This window comes from Heptranchias perlo, chromosome 16 (assembly GCF_035084215.1).
Source record: "Heptranchias perlo isolate sHepPer1 chromosome 16, sHepPer1.hap1, whole genome shotgun sequence".
Lineage (NCBI taxonomy): Eukaryota > Metazoa > Chordata > Chondrichthyes > Hexanchiformes > Hexanchidae > Heptranchias > Heptranchias perlo.
In genome coordinates, this window is record NC_090340.1 from 66,245,920 (window position 1) to 66,267,465 (window position 21,546).

Sequence of the window (21,546 nt, forward strand, 5' to 3'; positions counted from 1 at the left end):
CTTAAGAGTGGTGTGGGAGACAGGGGTTTCAATTCATGGGGCACTGGAACCAGTACTGGGGAAAGAGGGAGCTGTTCCGTTGGGACGGGCTCCACTTAAACCAGGCTGGGCCCAGCGTCCTGGCAAATCGAATAACTAGGGCTGTAATTGGGTTTTAAACTGAAAGGTGGAGGAGTCAGGTGAGGGGAAATTTAGAAATCTAATGAGAAAACTTAAGACAACAGAACAGTGTAGTGATTTGGGTAAAGATAAGCAGAGTGTGGCAGGAAGGGACAGAGAGTTTACCAATAATAATGCAACAACAAGTAAGTTCAAAGCAGGAAAAAATGGTAAAAAGTCAAAATTTAAGGCTCTTTATCTGAATGCATGGAGCATTTAACAAGATAGATGAATTAATGGCACAAATAGAGACAAATGGGTTTGATCTAATCGCCATTACAGAGACATGGTCGCAAAATGACCAAGGTTGGGAACTAAATTTTCCAGGGTACATGACATTTAGAAAAGACAGGCAGAATGGAAAGGGAGGGGGTGTAACCCTGATAATAAAGGATGAGATAAGGACAGTGGTGAGAAAGGATCTTGGCTCGGAAGATCAGGAAGTGGAATCGGTCTGGGTGGAAATAAGAAATAACAAGGGGCAGAAAACACTGGTGGGAGTAGTCTATAGGCCCCTAATAGAAGTTATACTGTTGGACAGAGTATTAATCATGAAATAATAGCAGCTTGTAACAAAAGTAATCATGGGGGACTTTAATCTTCATATAGACTAGGCAAATCAAATTGGCAAAGGTAGTTTGGAGGACAAGTTCATGAAATGAATTCAAGACGGTTTCCTGGAGCAATACATCATGGAACCAACCAGGGAACAGGCTATTCTAGATTTTGTATTGTATAATGAGATAGGGTTAATTAGTAATCTCACAGTAAAAGAACCTCTGGGGAAGAGCGATCATAATATGAATTTCACATTACGTCTGAAAGTAACATACTTAAGTCAGAAACTAGAGTCTTAAACTTAAATAAAGGCAATTACATAGGTATGAGGGGCAAGTTGTCAAAGGTAGATTGGGAAATTAAATTAAAGGGTTTGACAGTTGAAAAGCAATGGAAAACGTTTAAAGGAATATTTCAATATTCTCAACAAATATACATTCCATTGAAAAATAAAAACTCCACGGGAAAAGTGATCCACCCGTGGCTAACTAAAGAAGTTAAGCTGAGTATTAGATTGAAAGAAGAGGCTTATAATGTTGCCAAGAAGAGTTATAAGCCTGGGGATTGGGAGAGTTTTAGAAACCAACAAAAGATAAGAAAAGGGAGAAAATAGAATATGAAAGTAAACTAGCAAGAAATATAAAAACAGATTGTAAGAGCTTCTACAAGTATGTAAAAAGGGAGAGAGTAGCAAAAGTAAACATTGGTCTCTTAGAGGCTGAGACAGGAGAAATGATTATGGGGAATCAAGAAATGGCAGAGACATTAAACAAATATTTTGTATCTGTCTTCACAGTAGAAGACACAAAAGCATACCAAAAATAATGGGAACCAAGTGGTAAATGAGAGTGAGGAACCTAAAACAATTAATATCACTAGAGAAAAAGTACTGGACAAAATAATGGGACTAAAAGCTGACAAATCCCTTGGATCTGATGGCCTACATCCTAGGGTTCTAAAAGAGGTGGCTGCAGAGATAGTGGATGCATTGGTTATGATCTTCCAAAATTCTCTAGACTCTGGAACGGTGCAGCAAAGGTTCACTAGATTGATTCCTGGGATGAGAGGGTTGTCCTGTGAAGAGAGGTTGAGTAGAATGGGCCTGTACTTTCTGGAGTTTTAGAAGAATGAGAGGTGATCTCATTTAAACATAAAAGATTATGAGGGGGCTTCACAGGATAGAGGATGAGAGATTGTTTCCCCTGGCTGGAGAGTCTAGAACTAGGAGGCATAAACGCAGGATATGGGGTCGGCCATTCAAGACTAAGATGAGGAGGAATTTCTTCACGCAGAGGGTTGTGAATCTTTGGAATTCTCTACCCCAGAGGGCTGTGGATGCTGAGTCACTGAATATATTCATGGCTGAGATGGATAGATTTTTGGACTCTAGGGGAATCAAGGGATATGGGGATCGGGCAGGAAAGTGGAGTTGAGGTCAAAGATCAGCCGTGATCTTATTGAATGGTGGAACAGGCTTGAGGGGCCGTATGGCCTACTCCTGCTCCTATTTCTTATGTTCTTATGCAATATAGATAAGTGTGAGGTGATGCATTTTGGTAGGAAGAATAAGGAGGCCACATACTTCTTGGATAAGAGTCTGAATGGGGTAGAGGACAATGGGATCTTGGGGTACAGATACACAAATCACAAAGTAGTGACGCAGGTTAATAAGGCCATAAAAAAGACAAACCAAGCACTGGGGTCCATTTCTAGAGGGATAGATTTGAAAAGCAGAGAAGTTATGTTAAACTTGTATAGAACCTTGGTTGGACCACATTTGGAGTATTGTGCACAGTTCTGGTCTCCATATTATAAAAAGGATATAGAGGCACTGCAGAGGGTGCAAAAAAGATTCACTGGATGATACCAGAACTGAGAGGATATCCTTAACAGGAAAGGCTGAATAGGCTGGGACTCCTTTTACTAGAAAAGAGATGGCTGAGGGGTGACCTGTTAGAGGTCTTTAAGATAATAATAGGGTTCGATAGGGTAGACGTAGAGAATATGTTTCCACTTGTGGGGAGTCCAAAACTAGAGGACTTAAATATAAAATAGTCACTAATAAATCCAATAAGGAACTCAGGAGAAACTTCTTTACCAAGAGAATGGTGAGAATGTGGAACTCACTACCACAAGGAATAGTTGTAGTTGAGGCAAATAGCATGGATGCATTTAAGGGGAAGCTGGATAAACATGAGGGAGAAAGAAATAGAAGGATTTGCTGATAGGGTGAGATGAAGTAGGGAGGGAGGAGGCTCGTGTGGAGCATAAACACCGGCATTGACTTGTTGGGCCAAATAGCCTTTTTCTGTGCCGTAGTTTTGATGTGGCTCGATGTAAAGCTCCCTCTACACTGTCCCATCAAACACTCCCAGAGTAGGTACAGGGTTAGATACAGAGTAAAGCTCCCTCTACACTGTCCCATCAAACACTCCCAGGGCAGGTACAGCACGGGTTAGATACAGAGTAAAGCTCCCTCTACACTGTCCCATCAAACACTCCCAGGGCAGGTACAGCACGAGTTAGATACAGAGTAAAGCTCCCTCTACACTGTCCCATCAAACACTCCCAGAGCAGGTGGCATTGTGGACAGTGAAGACGGTTATCTAGGATTGCAACGGGATCTTGATAAATTGGGCCAGTGGGCCGATGAATGGCAGATGGAGTTTAATTTAGATAAATGTGAGGTGATGCATTTTGGTAGATCAAATCGGGCCAGGACCTACTCCGTTAATGGTAGGGCGTTGGGGAGAGTTATAGAACAAAGAGATCTAGGAGTACAGGTTCATAGCTCCATGAAAGTGGAGTCACAGGTGGATAGGGTGGTGAAGAAGGCATTCAGCATGCTTGGTTTCATTGGTCAGAACATTGAATACAGGAGTTGGGATGTCTTGTTGAAGTTGTACAAGACATTAGTTAGGCCACACTTGGAATACTGTGTACAGTTCTGGTCACCCTATTATAGAAAGGATATTATTAAACTAGAAAGAGTGCAGAAGAGATTTACGAGGATGCTACCGGGACTTGATGGTTTGACTTATGGGGAGAGGTTGGATAGGCTAAGACTTTTTTCTCTGGAGAGTAGGAGGTTTCGGGGTGATCTTATAGAAGTCTATAAAATAATGAGGGGCATAGATAAGGTAGGTAGTCAAAATCTTTTCCCAAAGGTAGGGGAGTCTATAACAAGGGGGCATAGATTTAAGGTGAGAGGGGAGAGATACAAAAGGGTCCAGAGGGGCAATTTTTTCACTCAAAGGGTGGTGAGTGTCTGGAACGAGCTGCCAGAGGCAGTAGTAGAGGGGGGTACAGTTTTGTCTTTTAAAAAGCATTTGGACAGTTACAAGGGTAAGATGGGTATAGAGGGATATGGGCCAAGTGCAGGCAATTGGGACTAGCTTAGTGGTATAAACTGGGCGACATGGACATGTTGGGCCGAAGGGCCTGTTTCCATGTTGTAAACTTCTATGATTCTATGATTCTAGGTACAGCACGGGTTAGATACAGAGTAAAGCTCCCTCTACACTGTCCCATCAAACACTCCCAGGGCAGGTACAGGGTTTGATACAGAGTAAAGCTCCCTCTACACTGTCCCATCACACATTCCCAGGGCAGGTACAGGGTTAGATACAGAGTAAAGCTCCCTCTACACTGTCCCATCAAACACTCCCATGGCAGGTGCAGGCTGGGTTAGATACCTCAAAGGTAGTAATCTCCAGGTTGCTCCTGGTGCCACGCGCTAGCGAGTATAGAAACAGGATAGAGAAAATGAATGCGTGGCTGGAGAGATGGTACAGGAGGGAGGGCTTTAGATTCATGGGGCATTGGGACCGGTTCGGGGGGAGGTGGGACCTGTACAAGACGGACGGGTTGCACCTCAACAGGGCCAGGACCAATATCATCGCGGGGAGGTTTGCTACTGCTGTTGGGGAGGGTTTAAACTAGCTTGGCAGGGGAATGGGAACCTGAGCTTAGATTCAGATGGGAGAGAAGCAGAGCTGGAAATGGAAGGCAGAAAATTAGTGAGTTTGGAAGGCAGAGGAAACCAGGATTAGAAAGTAGACAACAAAGGAGTTTGGCGGTGCTTAATGGTATTTACCTCAATGCTAGGAGTATAGTAATAAGGCAGATGAGCTGAGGGCACAGATAGACATGTGGCAGTACGATATCTTAGCTATTACAGAAACATGGCTTAAACAGGGCAGGACTGGCAGCTCGTCAGGGTTTTCAGATGAGATAGAGAGGGGGATATAAAAGGAGGGGAGTTGCAATATTGGTTAAAGAAACAATTACGGCCGTAAGGAGGGATGATATATTAGAAGGATCATCATATGAGTCCATATGGGTTGAGCTAAAGAACAGAAAACGGGCAGTCACGCTGCTGGGAGTGTACTATAGACCCCCCAACAGTCAGAGGGAGATAGAAGAGCAAATATGTAGGCAAATTTCTGAGAAGTGCAAAAACAATAGGGCAGTAATAGTAGGGGATTTCAACTACCCTAATATTAACTGGGATACAAACAGTGCAAAAGGTATAATCGGGCGCCTAATTCTTAAACTGCTTTCAGAAGAACTTTTTTAGCCAATACGTAGCAAGTCCAACAAGAGGGGGGGCAGTTCTGGATTTAGTTTTAGGGAATGAAGCTGGGCAGGTGGAAGGAGTATCAGTGGGAGAGCATTTTGGTGGGAGTGATCATAATACAGTTAGATTTAGCATTGTTATGGAAAAGGACAAAGATAGAACAGGAGTAAAAGTTTTAAATTGTGGAAAGGCCAATTTTACTAAGCTGAGAAGTGATTTAGCAAAAGTGGACTGGAAACAGCAACTTGAAGGTAAATCAGTGTCAGAGCAGTGGGAGGCATTCAAGGGGGAGATTCAAAGGGTTCAGAGTAAACATGTTCCCACAAAGAAAAAAGGTGGGACTGCCAAATCTAGAGCCCCCTGGATGACAAGGAGCATACAGGGTAAGATCAGGCAAAAAAGGGAAGCTTATGTCAGACACCAAGAGCTCAATACTGCAGAAAGCCTAGAGAAGTATAGAAAGTGCAGGGGTGAAATTAAAAAGGAAATTAGGAAAGCAAAGAGAGGGAATGAAAAAATATTGGCAAGTAAAATTAAAGAAAACCCAAAAATGTTTTATAAATACATAAAGAACAAGAGGATAACTGAGGAAAGTGCAGAGCCTATTAGAGACCAAAAAAGTAACCTATGCGTAGAGGCGGAAGATGTGGGTATGGTTCTTAATGAATACTTTGCATCTGGCTTCACAAAAGAGGGAGATGATGCAGAGATTGTAGTTGAGGAGGAGGAGTGTGAAATATTGGATGGGATAAACATAGTGAGAGAGGAAGCATTAAGGGGATTAGCATCTTTGAAAGTAGATAAATCGCCAGGCCTGGATGAAATGTATCCCAGGCTGTTAAGAGAAGCAAGGGAGGAAATAGCGGAGGCTCTGACCATCATTTTCCAATCCTCCCTGGATACAGGCGTGGTGCCGGAGGATTGGAGGACTGCTAACGTTGTACTGTTGTTTAAAAAGGGAGAAAGAGATAGACCGAGCAATTACAGGCCAGTCAGCCTAACCTCGGTGGTGAGCAAATTATTGGAATCAATTCTGAGGGACAGCATAAATCATCATTTAGAAAGGCACGGGTTAATCAAGGACAGTCAGCATGGATTTGTTAAGGGACGGTCGTGTCTGACTAACTTGATTGAATTTTTTGAGCAGGTAACAAGGAGGGTCGATGAGGGTAACACATATGATGTAGTGTACATGGATTTTAGCAAGGCTTTTGCAAGGTCCCACATGGCAGACAGGTCAGAAAAGTAAAAGCCCATGGGATCCAAGGGAAAGTGTCGAGTTAGATCCAAAACTGGCTCAGTGGCAGGAAGCAAAGGGTAATGGTCGATGGTTGTTTATGCGACTGGAAGGCTGTTTCCAGTGGGGTTCCGCAAGGCTCAGTACTAGGTCCCTTGCTTTTTGAGGAATATATCAATAATTTGGACTTGAATGTGGGGGGCTTGATCAAGAAGTTTGCAGATGATATAAAAATTGGCCTTGTGGTCGATAGTGAGGAGGAAAGCTGTAGACTGCAGGAAGATATCAATGGACTGGTCAGGTGGGCAGAAAAGTGGCAAATGGAATTCAATCCAGAGAAGTGTGAAGTAATGCATTTGGGGAGGGCAAACAAGGCAAGGGAGTACACAATAAATGGGAGGATACTGAGAGGTGTAGAGGGACAAAGGGACCTTGGAGTGCATGTCCACAGATCCTTGAAGGTAGCAGGACAGGTAGATAAGGTGGTTAAAAAGACATATGGAATGCTTTCCTTTATTAACCGAAGCATAGAATATAAGAGCAGGGAGGTTATGCTAGAACGGTATAAAACACTAGTTAGGCCACACTTGAGTACTGTGTACAGTTCTGGTCACCACATTACAGGAAAGATGCGATTGCACTAGAGAGGGTACAGAGGAGATTTATGAGGATGTTGCCAGGAGAATTTCAGCTATGAGAAATCTAAATCTAAACAAAGGAAACTACAAAGGTATGAGGCTATGATAGATTGGGAAGCTTCATTAAAAGGCATTACAGTGGATAGGCAATGGCTAACATTTAAGGAACGAATGCATGAATTGCAACAGTTATACATTTCATTCTGGTGCAAAAACACAAAAGGAAAAGCGGCCCAACCAAGGCTAACAAAAGAAATTAAGGATGGTATCAGATCCAAAGAGGAGTCATATAAAGTTGCCTGAAAAAGTAGCAAGCCTGAGGATTGGGAGCAGTTTAGAATTCAGCAAAAAAGGACCAAGAGATTGATTAAGAGGGGAAAAATAGAGTATGAAAGTAAACTTGTAAGGAACATAAAAGTGGACTGTAAAAGCTTCTACAAGTATGTAAAAAGAAAAAGATTAGTGAAGACAAATGTAGGTCCCTTACAGTCAGAAACGGGAGAATTTATAATTGGGAACAAGGAAATGGCAGAGCAATTAAACAAATACTTTGGTTCTGTCTTCACGGAAGAGGACACAAATAATTTCCCAGAAATGTGAGGGAATCAAGGGACTAGTGAGAAGGAGGAATTAAAGGAAATTAGTATTAGTAAAAAAAAGTGCTGGAGAAATTAATGGGACTGAAAGCCGATAAGTCCCCAGGGCCTGATAATCTGCATCCCAGTAAAAGAGGTAGCCATGGAAATAGTGGATGCATTAGTGGTCATCTTCCAAAATTCTATAGATTATGGAACCGTTCCTACAGATTGGAGGGTGGCAAATGTAACCCCACTATTTAAAAAAGGAGGGAGAGAAAACAGGGAATTACAGACCGGTTAGCCTAACATCAGTAGTAGGGAAAATGCTAGTGTCTATTATAAAGGATGTGATAACAGAACACTTAGAAAATATCAACGGGATTAGACAAAGTCAACATGGATTTATGAAAGGGAAATCATGTTTGATAAACCTACTGCAGTTTTTTGAGGATGTAACTGGTAGAATAGATAGGGGAGAACCAGTGGATGTGGTGTATTTCGATTTTCAGAAGGCCTTTGATAAAATCCCACATAAGAGGTTAGTGTGCAAAATTAATATACTGGCATGGATTGAAAATTGGTTGACAGGAAACAGAGAGTAGGAATAAAAGGGTCTTTTTCGGGGTGGCAGGCAGTGACTAGTGGGGTACCGCAAGGATCAGTGCTTGGGCCCCAGCTATTCACAATATATATCAACGATTTGGATGAGGGAACCAAATGTAATATTTACAAGTTTGCTGACAACACAAAACTAGGTGGGATTGTGAGTTGTGAGGAGGATGCAAAGAGCTTCAAGGCGATTTAGACAAGTTGAGTGAATGGGCAAATACATGTCAGATGCAGTATATTGTGGATAAATGTGAAGTTATCCACTTTGGAAGGAAAAACAGAAAGGCAGAGTATTATTTAAATGGTGATAGATTGGGAAATGTTGATGTACAAAGGGACCTGGGTGACCTTGTACACCAGTCACTGAAAGCAAACATGCAGATGCAGCAAGCAGTTAGGAAAGCAAATGGTATGTTGGCCTTCATTGCAAGAGGATTTGAGTACAGGAGCAAGGATGTCTTATTGCAATTATACAGGGCCTTGGTGAGACCACACCTGGAGTATTGTGTGCAGTTTTGGTCTCCTTACCTAAGAAAGGATATACTTGCCATGGAGGGAGTGCAGCGAAGGTTCACCAGACTGATTCCTGGGATGGCAGGACTGTCGTATGAGGAGAGATTGGGTCAACTCGGCCTGTATTCACTCGAGTTCAGAAGAATGAGAGGGGATCTCATTGAAACATATAAAATTCTGACAGGGCTAGACAGACTGGATGCAGGGAGGATGTTTCCCCTGGCTGGGGGGTCCAGAATGAGGGGTCACAGTCTCAGGATATGGGGTAGGACATTTAGGACTGAGATGAGAAATTTCTTCACTCAGAGGGTGGTGAACCTGTGGAATTCTCTACCACAGAAAGCTGTGGAGGCCAAGTCACTGAATATATTTAAGAAGGAGCTAGATAGATTTCTAGACACAAAAGGCATCAAGGGGTATGGGGAGAGAGCGGGAATATGGTATTGAGATAGAGGATCAGCCATGATCATATTGAATGGCGGAGCAGGCTCGAAGGGCCAAATGGCCTACTCCTGCTCCTATTTTCTATGTTTCTATGAGAAAAGATTGGATAGGCTGGAGTTGTTTTCTTTGGAACAAAGGAGGCTGAGGGGAGATTTAATTGAGGTGTACAAAATTATGAGGGGCCCAGATAGAGTGGATAGGAAGGACCTATTTCCCTTAGCAGAGGGTAGAAGGATTAAAGGGGAGCTGAGGAGAAATTTTTTCACCCAGAGGGTGGTGGGGGTCTGGAACTCACTGCCTGAGAGGGTGGTAGAGGCAGAAACCCTCATCACATTTAAAAAGTACCTGGATGTGCACCTGAAGTGCCGTAACCTACAGGGCTACGGACCAAGAGCTTGAAAGTGGGATTAGGCTGGGTGGCTCTTTTTCGTCCGGCACGGACACGATGGGCCGAATGGCCTCCTTCTGTGCTGTAAATTTCTATGATACTTGTTCAAAAAAGGGTGTAAGGATAAACCCAGCAACTTCAGGCCAGTCAGTTTAACCTCGGTGGTGGGGAAACTTTTAGAAACGATAATCCGGGACAGAATTAACAGTCACTTGGGAGAAGTGCAGATTAATTAAGGAAAGCCAGCATGGATTTTTTTTTTTTATTCGTTCACGGGATGTGGGCGTCACTGGCAAGGCCGGCATTTATTGCCCATCCCTAAGAGGGCAATTAAGAATCAACCACATTGCTGTGGGTCTGGAGTCACATATAGGCCAGACCGGGTAAGGACGGCCGGTTTCCTTCCCTAAAGGACATTAGTGAACCAGATGGGTTTTTACGACAATCCGGTAGTTTCATGGCCACCATTACTGATACTAGTATTTTAATTCCAGATTTTATTTATTTAATTAATTGAATTTAAATTCGCCAGCCGCCGTGGCGGGATTTGAACTCGTGACTCTGGATTTTAGTCCAGGCCTCTGGATTACTAGCCCAGTAACATAACCACTACGCTACCGTACCTATTTGTTAAAGGCAAATCGTGTTCAACTAACCTGATTGAGTTTTTTGATGAGGTAATAGTGAGGGTTGATGGGGGCAATGTGGTTGATGTTGTGTATACGGACTTCCAAAAGGCGTTTGATAAAGTGCCACATAATCGGCTTGTCAGCAAAGTTGAAGCCCATGGAATAAAAGGGGCAGTGGCAGCATGGATACAAAATTGGCTAAGTGACGGGAAACAGAGAGTCGTGGTGAACGGTTGTTTTTCGGACTGGAGGGAGGTGTACAGTGGTGTTGCCCAGGGGTCGGTACTAGGACCACTGCTTTTCTTGATATACATTAATGACAGGTACACCATGGGTTAGATACAGAGTAAAGCTCCCTCTTCACTGCATGTAAATGGATTAATGGATTACATGCAGCAATATCTCACAGAATTGGGCAAGATTTAGAAACCAAGGTCGAAGAGTTAGATTTAGGGAAATGTAATTACAAAGCCAGTTTTGTGTGTGGTGCATGACGGGGGCTTGCTGCATCCACAGGATACCCAAGGAGTTGATCCCCAACTGACCCCTCCCACTGACCTCGCCTGACAGCTGACCCCATTCTGCTCCACACAGGAGGAAAGGTTTGTGGAACTTAAGTTCCAGAAAGTGGTCACCCCACAGGCAGAGTGGAGTCGGGAGCAGGAGAAACGGGCGAAACTCGTTGGGCAGGAGGGGAAAGCAGAGATGAGCTGGGGAACACCCTGCTTATAGAATAGAATCATAGAAGTTTACAACATGGAAACAGGCCCTTCGGCCCAACATGTCCATGTCGCCCAGTTTATACCACTAAGCTAGTCCCAATTGCCTGCACTTGGCCCATATCCCTCTATACCCATCTTACCCATGTAACTGTCCAAATGCTTTTTAAAAGACAAAATTGTACCCGCCTCTACTACTGCCTCTGGCAGCTCGTTCCAGACACTCACCACCCTTTGAGTGAAAAAATTGCCCCTCTGGACCCTTTTGTATCTCTCCCCTCTCACCTTAAATCTATGCCCCCTCGTTATAGACTCCCCTACCTTTGGGAAAAGATTTTGACTATCTACCTTATCTATGCCCCTCATTATTTTACAGGCTTCTATAAGATCACCCCTAAACCTCCAGAGAAAAAAGTCTCAGTCGATCCAACCTCTCCCTATAAGTCAAACCATCAAGTCCCGGTAGCATCATAGATAGAATCATAGAATCATAGAAGTTACAACATGGAAACAGGCCCTTCGGCCCAACATGTCCATGTCGCCCAGTTTATACCACTAAGCTAGTCCCAATTGCCTGCACTTGGCCCATATCCCTCTATACCCATCTTACCCATGTAACTGTCCAAATGCTTTTTAAAAGACAAAATTGTACCCGCCTCTACTACTGCCTCTGGCAGCTCGTTCCAGACACTCACCACCCTTTGAGTGAAAAAATTGCCCCTCTGGATCCTTTTGTATCTCTCCCCTCTCACCTTAAATCTGTGCCCCCTCGTTATAGACTCCCCTACCTTTGGGAAAAGATTTTGACTATCGACCTTATCTATGCCCCTCATTATTTTATAGACTTCTATAAGATCACCCCTTAACCTCCTACTCTCCAGGGAATAAAGTCCCAGTCTGTCTAACCTCTCCCTGTAAGTCAAACCATCAAGTCCCGGTAGCATCCTAGTAAATCTTTTCTGCACTCTTTCTAGTTTAATAATATCCTTTCTATAATAGGGTGACCAGAACTGTACACAGTATTCCAAGTGTGGCCTAACTAATGTCTTGTACAACTTCAACAAGACATCCCAACTCCTGTATTCAATGTTCTGACCAATGAAACCAAGCTTGCTGAATGCCTTCTTCACCACCCTATCCACCTGTGACTCCACTTTCAAGGAGCTATGAACCTGTACTCCTAGATCTCTTTGTTCTATAACTCTCCCCAACGCCCTACCATTAACGGAGTAGGTCCTGGCCCGATTCGATCTACCAAAATGCATCACCTCACATTTATCGAAATTAAACTCCATCTGCCATTCATCGGCCCACTGGCCCAATTTATCAAGATCCCGTTGCAATCCTAGATAACCTTCTTCACTGTCCACAATGCCACCAATCTTGGTGTCATCTGCAAACTTACTAACCATGCCTCCTAAATTCTCATCCAAATCATTAATATAAATAACAAATAACAGCGGACCCAGCACCGATCCCTGAGGCACACCGCTGGACACAGGCATCCAGTTTGAAAAACAACCCTCGACAACCACCCTCTGTCTTCTGTCGTCAAGCCAATTTTGTATCCAATTGGCTACCTCACCTTGGATCCCATGAGATTTAACCTTATGTAACAACCTACCATGCGGTACCTTGTCAAATGCTTTGCTGAAGTCCATGTAGACCACGTCTACTGCACAGCCCTCATCTATCTTCTTGGTTACCCCTTCAAAAAACTCAATCAAATTCGTGAGACATGATTTTCCTCTCACAAAACCATGCTGACTGTTCCTAATTAGTCCCTGCCTCTCCAAATGCCTGTAGATTCTGTCCCTCAGAATACCCTCAAACAACTTACCCACTACAGATGTCAGGCTCACTGGTCTGTAGTTCCCAGGCTTTTCCCTGCCGCCCTTCTTAAACAAAGGCACAACATTTGCTACCCTCCAATCTTCAGGCACCTCACCTGTAGCGGTGGATGATTCAAATATCTCTGCTAGGGGACCCGCAATTTCCTCCCTCACCTCCCATAACGTCCTGGGATACATTTCATCAGGTCCCGGAGATTTATCTACCTTGATGCGCGTTAAGACTTCCAGCACCTCCCTCTCTGTAATATGTACACTCCTCAAGACATCACTATTTATTTCCCCAAGTTCCCTAACATCCATGCCTTTCTCAACCGTAAATACCGATGTGAAATATTCATTCAGGATCTCACCCATCTCTTGTGGTTCCGCACATAGATGACCTTGTTGATCCTTAAGAGACCCTACTCTCTCCCTTGTTACCCTTTTGCCCTTTATGTATTTGCATCCTAGTAAATCTTTTCTGCACTCTTTCTAGTTTAATAATATCCTTTCTATAATAGGGTGACCAGAACTGTACACAGTATTCCAAGTGTGGCCTAACTAATGTCTTGTACAACTTCAACAAGACATCCCAACTCCTGTATTCAATGTTCTGACCAATGAAACCAAGCTTGCTGAATGCCTTCTTCACCACCCTATCCACCTGTGACTCCACTTTCAAGGAGCTATGAACCTGTACTCCTAGATCTCTTTGTTCTATAACTCTCCCCAACGCCCTACCATTAACGGAGTAGGTCCTGGCCCGATTCGATCTACCAAAATGCATCACCTCACATTTATCTAAATTAAACTCCATCTGCCATTCATCGGCCCACTGGCCCAATTTATCAAGATCCCGTTGCAATCCTAGATAACCTTCTTCACTGTCCACAATGCCACCAATCTTGGTGTCATCTGCAAACTTACTAACCATGCCTCCTAAATTCTCATCCAAATCATTAATATAAATAACAAATAACAGCGGACCCAGCACCGATCCCTGAGGCACACCGCTGGTCACAGGCCTCCAGTTTGAAAAACAACCCTCTACAACCACCCTCTGTCTTCTGTCGTCAATCCAATTTTGTATCCAATTGGCTACCTCACCTTGGATCCCGTGAGATTTAACCTTATGTAACAACCTACCATGCGGTACCTTGTCAAAGGCTTTGCTAAAGTCCATGTAGACCACGTCTACTGCACAGCCCTCATCTATCTTCTTGGTTACCCCTTCAAAAAACTCAATCAAATTCGTGAGACATGATTTTCCTCTCACAAAACCATGCTGACTGTTCCTAATCAGTCCCTGCCTCTCCAAATGCATGTAGATCCTGTCTCTCAGAATACCCTCTAACAACTTACCCACTACAGATGTCAGGCTCACCGGTCTGTAGTTCCCAGGCTTTTCCCTGCCGCCCTTCTTAAACAAAGGCACAACATTTGCTACCCTCCAATCTTCAGGCACCTCACCTGTAGCGGTGGATGATTCAAATATCTCTGCTAGGGGACCCGCAATTTCCTCCCTAACCTCCCATAACGTCCTGGGATACATTTCATCAGGTCCCGGAGATTTATCTACCTTGATGCGCGTTAAGACTTTCAGCACCTCCCTCTCTGTAATATGTACACTCCTCAAGACATCACTATTTATTTCCCCAAGTTCCCTAACATCCATGCCTTTCTCAACCGTAAATACCGATGTGAAATATTCATTCAGGATCTCACCCAACTCTTGTGGTTCCGCAAATAGATGACCTTGTTGATCCTTAAGAGGCCCTACTCTCTCCCTTGATCCCAGCTGTCTATGCATGTCATATGCCTCCTTCTTCTTTTTGACTAGGGCCTCAATCTCCAGAGTCATCCAAGGTTCCCTACTTCTACCAGCCTTGCCCTTCACTTTATAAGGAATGTGCTTACCCTGAACCCTGGTAAACACACTTTTGAAAGCCTCCCACTTACCAGACATCCCTTTGCCTGCCAACAGACTCTCCCAATCAACTTCTGAAAGTTCCTGTCTAATACCATCAAAATTGGCCTTTCCCCAATTTAGAATTTTAACTTTTGGGCCAGACCTATCCTTCTCCATAGCTATCTTAAAACTAATGGAATTATGATCACTGGTCCCAAAGTGATCCCTCACGAACACTTCTGTCACCTGCCCTTCCTTATTTCCCAAGAGGAGGTCAAGTTTTGCCCCCTCTCTAGTCGGGCCATCCACATACTGAATGAGAAATTCCTCCTGAATACACTCAACAAATTTCTCTCCATCCAAGCCCCTAATGCTATGGCTGTCCCAGTCAATGTTGGGAAAGTTAAAGTCCCCTACTATTACCACCCTATTTTTCTTGCAGCTGTCTGTAATCTCCTTACATATTTGCTCCTCAATTTCCCGTTGACTATTTGGGGGTCTGTAGTACAATCCTTTCAAAGTGATCTCTCCCTTCTTATTTTTCAGTTCTACCCATATAGACTCAGTGGGCGAACCCTCGGATATATCCCCTCTCACTACTGCCGTGATGTTCTCCCTAATCAAGAATGCAACTCCCCCTCCTCTCTTACCTCCTGCTCTATCTTTCCTGAAGCATCTGTACCCTGGAACATTGAGCTGCCAGTCCTGCCCCTCCCTTAGCCATGTTTCAGTAATAGCTATAACATCCCATGTACCCACCCATGCCCTGAGTTCATCTGCCTTGCCCATCAGACTTCTTGCATTGAAATAAATGCAGTTTAATCTAGACTTCCCTTGGTCTTTGCCCTGCTTTCTCAGACCATCTGTCCGGTCATGTTTTGTACACTCTCCCTTACTGCCTTTTGTTTCTGTCACCACTTTACTTCCCACTGACTTCCTGCATCGGTTCCCATCCCCCGCCACATTAGTTTAAACCCTCCCCAACAGCACTAGCAAACACTCCCCCTCGGACATTGGTTCCAGTCCTGCCCAGATGCAGACCGTCCAATTTGTACTGGTCCCACCTCCCCCAGAACCGGTTCCAATGGCCCAGGAATTTGAATCCCTCCCTCTTGCACCATCTCTCAAGCCACGTATTCATCCTAGCTATCCTGTCATTCCTACTCTGACTAGCCCGTGGCACTGGTCGCAATCCTGAGATTGCTATCTTTGAGGTCCTACTTTTTAGTTTAACTCCTAACTCCCTAAATTCAGCATGTAGGACCTCATCCCGTTTTTTACCTATATCGTTGGTACCTATATGCACCACGACAACTGGCTTCTGAAACTGTCCAATGATTATTCAGTGCTGAGAGCCTGTGATGGGGCAAGATCGGAGATACAGGGAGGGGAAGCAGGTGCATTACTGCTTGGAGAAAGGAGTTACCCAGGAGGAGAATAGGAGAGTGGCAGTGGTGGGAGATTCAATTATTAGAGGGATAGACAGCCTTTTTGCAGTAGTGACCATGAGTCCTGAATGGTGTGTTGCCTCCCGGGTGCCAGGGTAAAGGACATAACGGAGCGGGTGGAAAAACCTTTGGAAAGGGAGGGAGAGCTGCCAGAAGTCGTGGTCTATGTCAAAACCAGTTAGGTAGGAAGGAGTAGTAGGGAGGCTGTGCAGAGGCAGAGCAAGGAGTTAGGGTCACAGCTGAAGAGTAAGATCCCAAGGGTGGTGATCTCAGGATTACTTCCTGTGCCACACACCGGGCAGGTTAGACCATTAATGCGTGGCTTGAGAGATGGTGCAGGAGGAAGGGTTTCAGATTCCTGGGGCATTGGGACCAATTCTGAGGCAGAGGGAAGTTGTTCATGAGGGACAGAACCGGAGTGGGTACAGAAAGGGTGAATAAAACAATCGGGTGGATTTAAACTAGCATAGCAGGGGGGAGAAGAAAACAGAACAATAGGTTAAGAATAAGTTTCCCTGGTGTCCTCATAGAGTCATAGAGTTATACAGCACGGATAGAGGCCCTTCGGCCCATCGTGTCCGCGCCGGCCATCAAGCCCTGTCTAATCTAATCCCATATTGGCCTGGGGCCAATATTTATCCCTCAACCAACAACATTAAAATAGATTATCTGGTCAATTATCAGATTGCTGTTTGTGGGATCTTGCTGTGTGCAAATTGGCTGCCGTGTTTCCTATATTACAATGACTACACTTCAAAAGTACTTCATTGGCTGTAAAGCACTTTGGGACGTCCTGAGGTAGTGAAAGCCGCTACATAAATGCAAGTCTCTCTATTCAGGATAAATTGTAAACAATTTTACAACACCAAGTTATAGTCCAACAAATTTATTTTAAATTCCACAAGCTTTCGGAGGCTTCCTCCTTCCTCAGGTGAACGGTGTGGAAATGACTATGTTGGACTATAACTTGGTGTTGTAAAATTGTTTACAATTGTCAACCCCAGTCCATCACCGGCATCTCCACATTCAGGATAAACACAAAGGTAGAACACAAAAGGAAGCTGATTAAAAAGCTACATTTCAAACCAGCTGATTTTAAGGGTATGAGAGAATCACGGGAACGGTAAAATGTGGAAGGAAAGTAGAATAGTTTCAAAGGGATGGTTTTTAAGATGGAAAGGGAATTTAACCCTGAAATAGGTCAGGGGCAGAATCAAAGAGTAAGAGCAGTCTGAGTTAGTAACAGAGTCATGATGGGCGTGAGGAGAAAGAGAAAGCAGCCAAAATATGTAAATATTCAGGAAAGGAACAGGAGAGGGAGATTTCTAAATATAGGCTGAGAAATGGCAAAAAACTGATGCGGGATCACGAGGAAAACATAAAGCAGGACAGTGAAGCATTCTTCAATACGTCAGGAGTAAACTAAAGCTGCAGAGAGCGGTTGGACCAGAGAGAAATGACAATTGGGGAAACGGTGTCTGATGATAGAGAAATTGCTGAAATATTTAACTGTTATTGTTCAACAGTGTATTGGGAAAAAAATGGGTAGAAATGCCAGAATTGAGGGTACGGTTTAAAGATGAATGTAGACTGAAGAATTGTAAAATCCCGAAAGGACATGTTGGGGAGGTTGTTGAAGCTCAAGGTAGATAAAGCTGCTGGATCTGACCACCTTCATCCCAGGGTTCGGAACAAATTTGCTCAAGGACTGCGAGACCCTTGTGGACATTTCTCAGAGTTCACTGGACTTGATCAAGTCCCAGAGGACTGCAAAATAGCAAATGTGACTCCCACCTTCAAAACAGTGATGAGGGGTGAATCTGGTTGGCTAAATGGCCTTTTCTCTTTGTATTTCCTCTTACATTTTTAAGTTAGTCACAAACCAACACTGTTGTCCTGCTCTCAGACTAGGCTCCACTGCACTCTTCCCTCCCCTGTTGTAGGCCACCAGTCTTTACTCCCTGGCCTAGACTTTCCAGTCAGTCTGTGTTACAGTAATGCCCATCAGAAATTCTAGGCTCTTGTTTAGGGGGATTAAATTAATGACTCTTATATATTTATATGCATTGCAATCATTCCCCATATAAAGGCAGGGCACATAGGAAACAAAGGGTAATGGTTGACGGGTGTCTTTGCGATTGGAAGGCTGTTTCCAGTGGGGTTCCTCAAGGCTCGGTACTCGGTCCCTTGCTTTTTGTGGTATATATTAATAACTTGGACTTGAAGTTGGGGGGCGTGATTAAGAAGTTTGCAGGTGATACAAAAATTGGCCGTGTGGTTGATAGTGAGGAGGAAAGCTGTAGACTGCAGGAAGATATCAATGGACTGGTCAGGTGGGCAGAAAAATGGAATTCAATCCAGAAGTGTGAGGCAATGCATTTGGGGAGGGCAAACAAGGCAAGGGAGTGGGAGGATACTGAGAAGTGTAGAGCCTTTCCACCAGCTACAAGGCACAAGTCAGGAGTGTGATGGAATACTCTCCACAACAACTCCAACAACACTCAAGAAGTTTGACACCATCTAGGACAAAGCAGCCCGCTTGATTGGCACCCCATCCACCACCTTAAACATTCACTCTCTTCACCACCGGCGCACTGTGGCTGCAGTGTGTACCATCCACAGGATGCACTGCAGCAACTCACCAAGGCTTCTTCGACAGCTCCTCCCAAACCCGCGACCTCTACCACCTAGAAGGACAAGGGCAACAGGCACATGGGAACAACACCAACTGCACGTTCCCCTCCAAGTCACACACCATCCCGACTTGGAAATATATCGCCGTTCCTTCATTGTCGCTGGGTCAAAATCCTGGAACTCCCTTCCTAACAGCACTGTGGGAGAACCTTCACCACACGGACTGCAGCGGTTCATGAAGGCAGCTCACCGCCACCTTCTCAAGGGCAATTAGGGATGGGCAATAAATGCTGGCCTCGCCAGCGACGCCCACATCCCATGAACGAATAAAAAAAGATGAACAAAGCGACCTTGGAGTGCATTTTCACAGATCCCTGAAGGTAGCAGGACAGGTAGATAAGGTGGTTAAAAAGGCATCTGGAATACTTTCCTTTATTAGCCGAGGCATAGAATATAAGAGCAGGGAGGTAATGCTGGAACTGTATAAAACACTAGTTAGGCCACAGCTTGAGCACTGTGTACAGTTCTGGTCATCACATTACAGGAAAGATGTAATTGCACTAGAGGGTATAGAGGAGATTTACGAGGATGTTGCCAGGACTGGAGAATTTTATCTATGAGGAAAGATTGGATAGGCTGGGGTGATTTTCTTTGGAACAAAGGAGGCTGAGAGGAGATTTAATTGAGGTGTATAAGAGTATGACAGGACTAGATAGAGTGGATAGGGGGGACCTATTTCCCTTAGCAAAGGGGTCAGTGACCAGGGAGCACAGATTTAAAGTAATTGATAGAAGGATTAGAGGGGAGCTGAGGAAAAATCTTTCACCCAGAGGGTGGTGGGGGTCTGGAACTTGCTGCCTGAAAGGGTGGTCGAGGCAGAAACCCTCAACTCATTTAAAAGGTATTTGGATGTGCACTTGATGTGTCCTAACCTACAGGGCTACGGACCAAGTGCTGGAAAGTGGGATTAGGCTGGTGGCTCTTTTTTGTCCAGCACGGACATGATGGGCCAAATGGCCTCCTTCTGTGCCGTAACTTTCTATGATACTGTGCGCCCGTCTGTGTGATTAGATAAATAGGCAGGGCCTATGCATCCGCGTGCAACGGCAGGGCCTGTGCATCCGTGTTTAGCCATAGCATGTTGAGAGCTCTGTGACCAAGATAGGGATCTCACCTTAAGAAGTTATATAAAGGCAGTATAGCTTTAAGAAATCATCGACCTTATTTGCCTTTAATCAGGAACGACTCTCAGCCTGTAAGAATAAAAGGCAGGGAAATGGTTTGTTGGGGAGAGGAAGGAAGTGAGGGAATAAAGAGGTAGGTGGGAAATGCCTATTCCTGTCATGTTCATCGCTGCAAGTAAAGACCACATCTGGGGGAATCAAAGAATCATAGAAAATTTACAGCACAGAAGGAGGCCATTCGGCCCATCGTGTCCGGCCGGACAAAAATGAGCCTCCCAGTCTAATCCCACTTTCCCGCACTTGGTCCGTAGCCCTGTAGATTACAGCACTTCAGGTGCACATCCAAGTACTTGTTAAATGGGTTTCTGCTTCTACCACCCTTTCAGGCCGTGAGTTCCAGACCCCCACAACCCTCTGGGTGAAAAAGTTTTTCCTCAGCTCCCCTCTAATCTTTCTACCAATCACTTTAAATCTATGCCCCCTGGTTATTGACCTCTCTGCTAAGGGAAATAGGTCCTCCCTATCCACTCTATCGAGATCGTTCATAATTTTGTACCTGAATTAAATCTCCCCTCAGCCTCCTCTGATCCAAGAATAACAACCCCAGCCTTTCCAATCTTTCCTCATAGATAAAATTCTCCAGTTCTGGCAATATCCTCGTAAATCTCCTCTGTACCCTCTCTAGTGCAATCACATCTTTCCTGTAATGTGGTGACCAGAACTGTACCCAGTACTCAAGCTGTGGCCTAACTAGTGTTTTATACAGTTGCAGCATAACATCCCTGCTCTTATATCCTGTGCCTCAGCTAATAAAGGAAAGCATTCCATATGCCTTCTTAAACACCTTATCTACCTGTCCTGCTACCTTCGGGGATCTGTGGACATGCACTCCAAGGTCCCTCACTTCCTCTACACCTCTCAGTATCCTCCCATTTATTGTGTATTCCCCGTGCCTTGTTTGCTCTCCCCAAATTCATTACCTCACACTTCTCCGGACTGAATTCCATTTGCCACTTTTCTGCCCACCTGACCAGTCCATTGATATCTTCCTGCAGTCTACAGCTTTCCTCCTCACTATCAACCACACGGCCAATTTTTGTATCATCTGCAAATTTCTTAATGATGCCCCCTACATTCAAGTCCAAATCATTAACATATACCACAAAAAGCAAGGGGCCTAGTTCTGAGCCCTGCCAGACTCCACTGGAAACAGCCTTCCAGTCACAAAAACACCCGTCAACCATTACCTCATGGGAATAAGCCTCACTTGTTTTAAGATCTAGTCTGCGAGTCCAATTGGCCACGAGGTCTGGGCCTGCATCAACTTGTTACACATGGTATCTGAAGTGGGATTTTGGCCCTCTGAGAAAGACCAAGACCCACAATCCTGGAGCAAATGCTGAGTGTTCACACGGACCACATTGCCTTCACATTCCGGGACTCCAAAAAGAAACGAATCAGATCAGACCAGAGTGAGAGGCGCGGGCT

General features: G+C 44.5%; 1 protein-coding gene and 1 long non-coding RNA gene across 3 annotated transcripts in view; one reads left to right on the forward strand and one right to left on the reverse strand.

Moving 5' to 3' along the window:
- Positions 1-21,546, reverse strand: part of LOC137333851 (aldo-keto reductase family 1 member B1-like) — a 61,856-nt gene that overhangs the window by 29,751 nt on the left and 10,559 nt on the right. The gene's annotated exons all lie outside the window — the stretch shown is intronic.
- Positions 1-21,546, forward strand: part of LOC137333854 (uncharacterized) — a 63,185-nt gene that overhangs the window by 12,732 nt on the left and 28,907 nt on the right. The gene's annotated exons all lie outside the window — the stretch shown is intronic.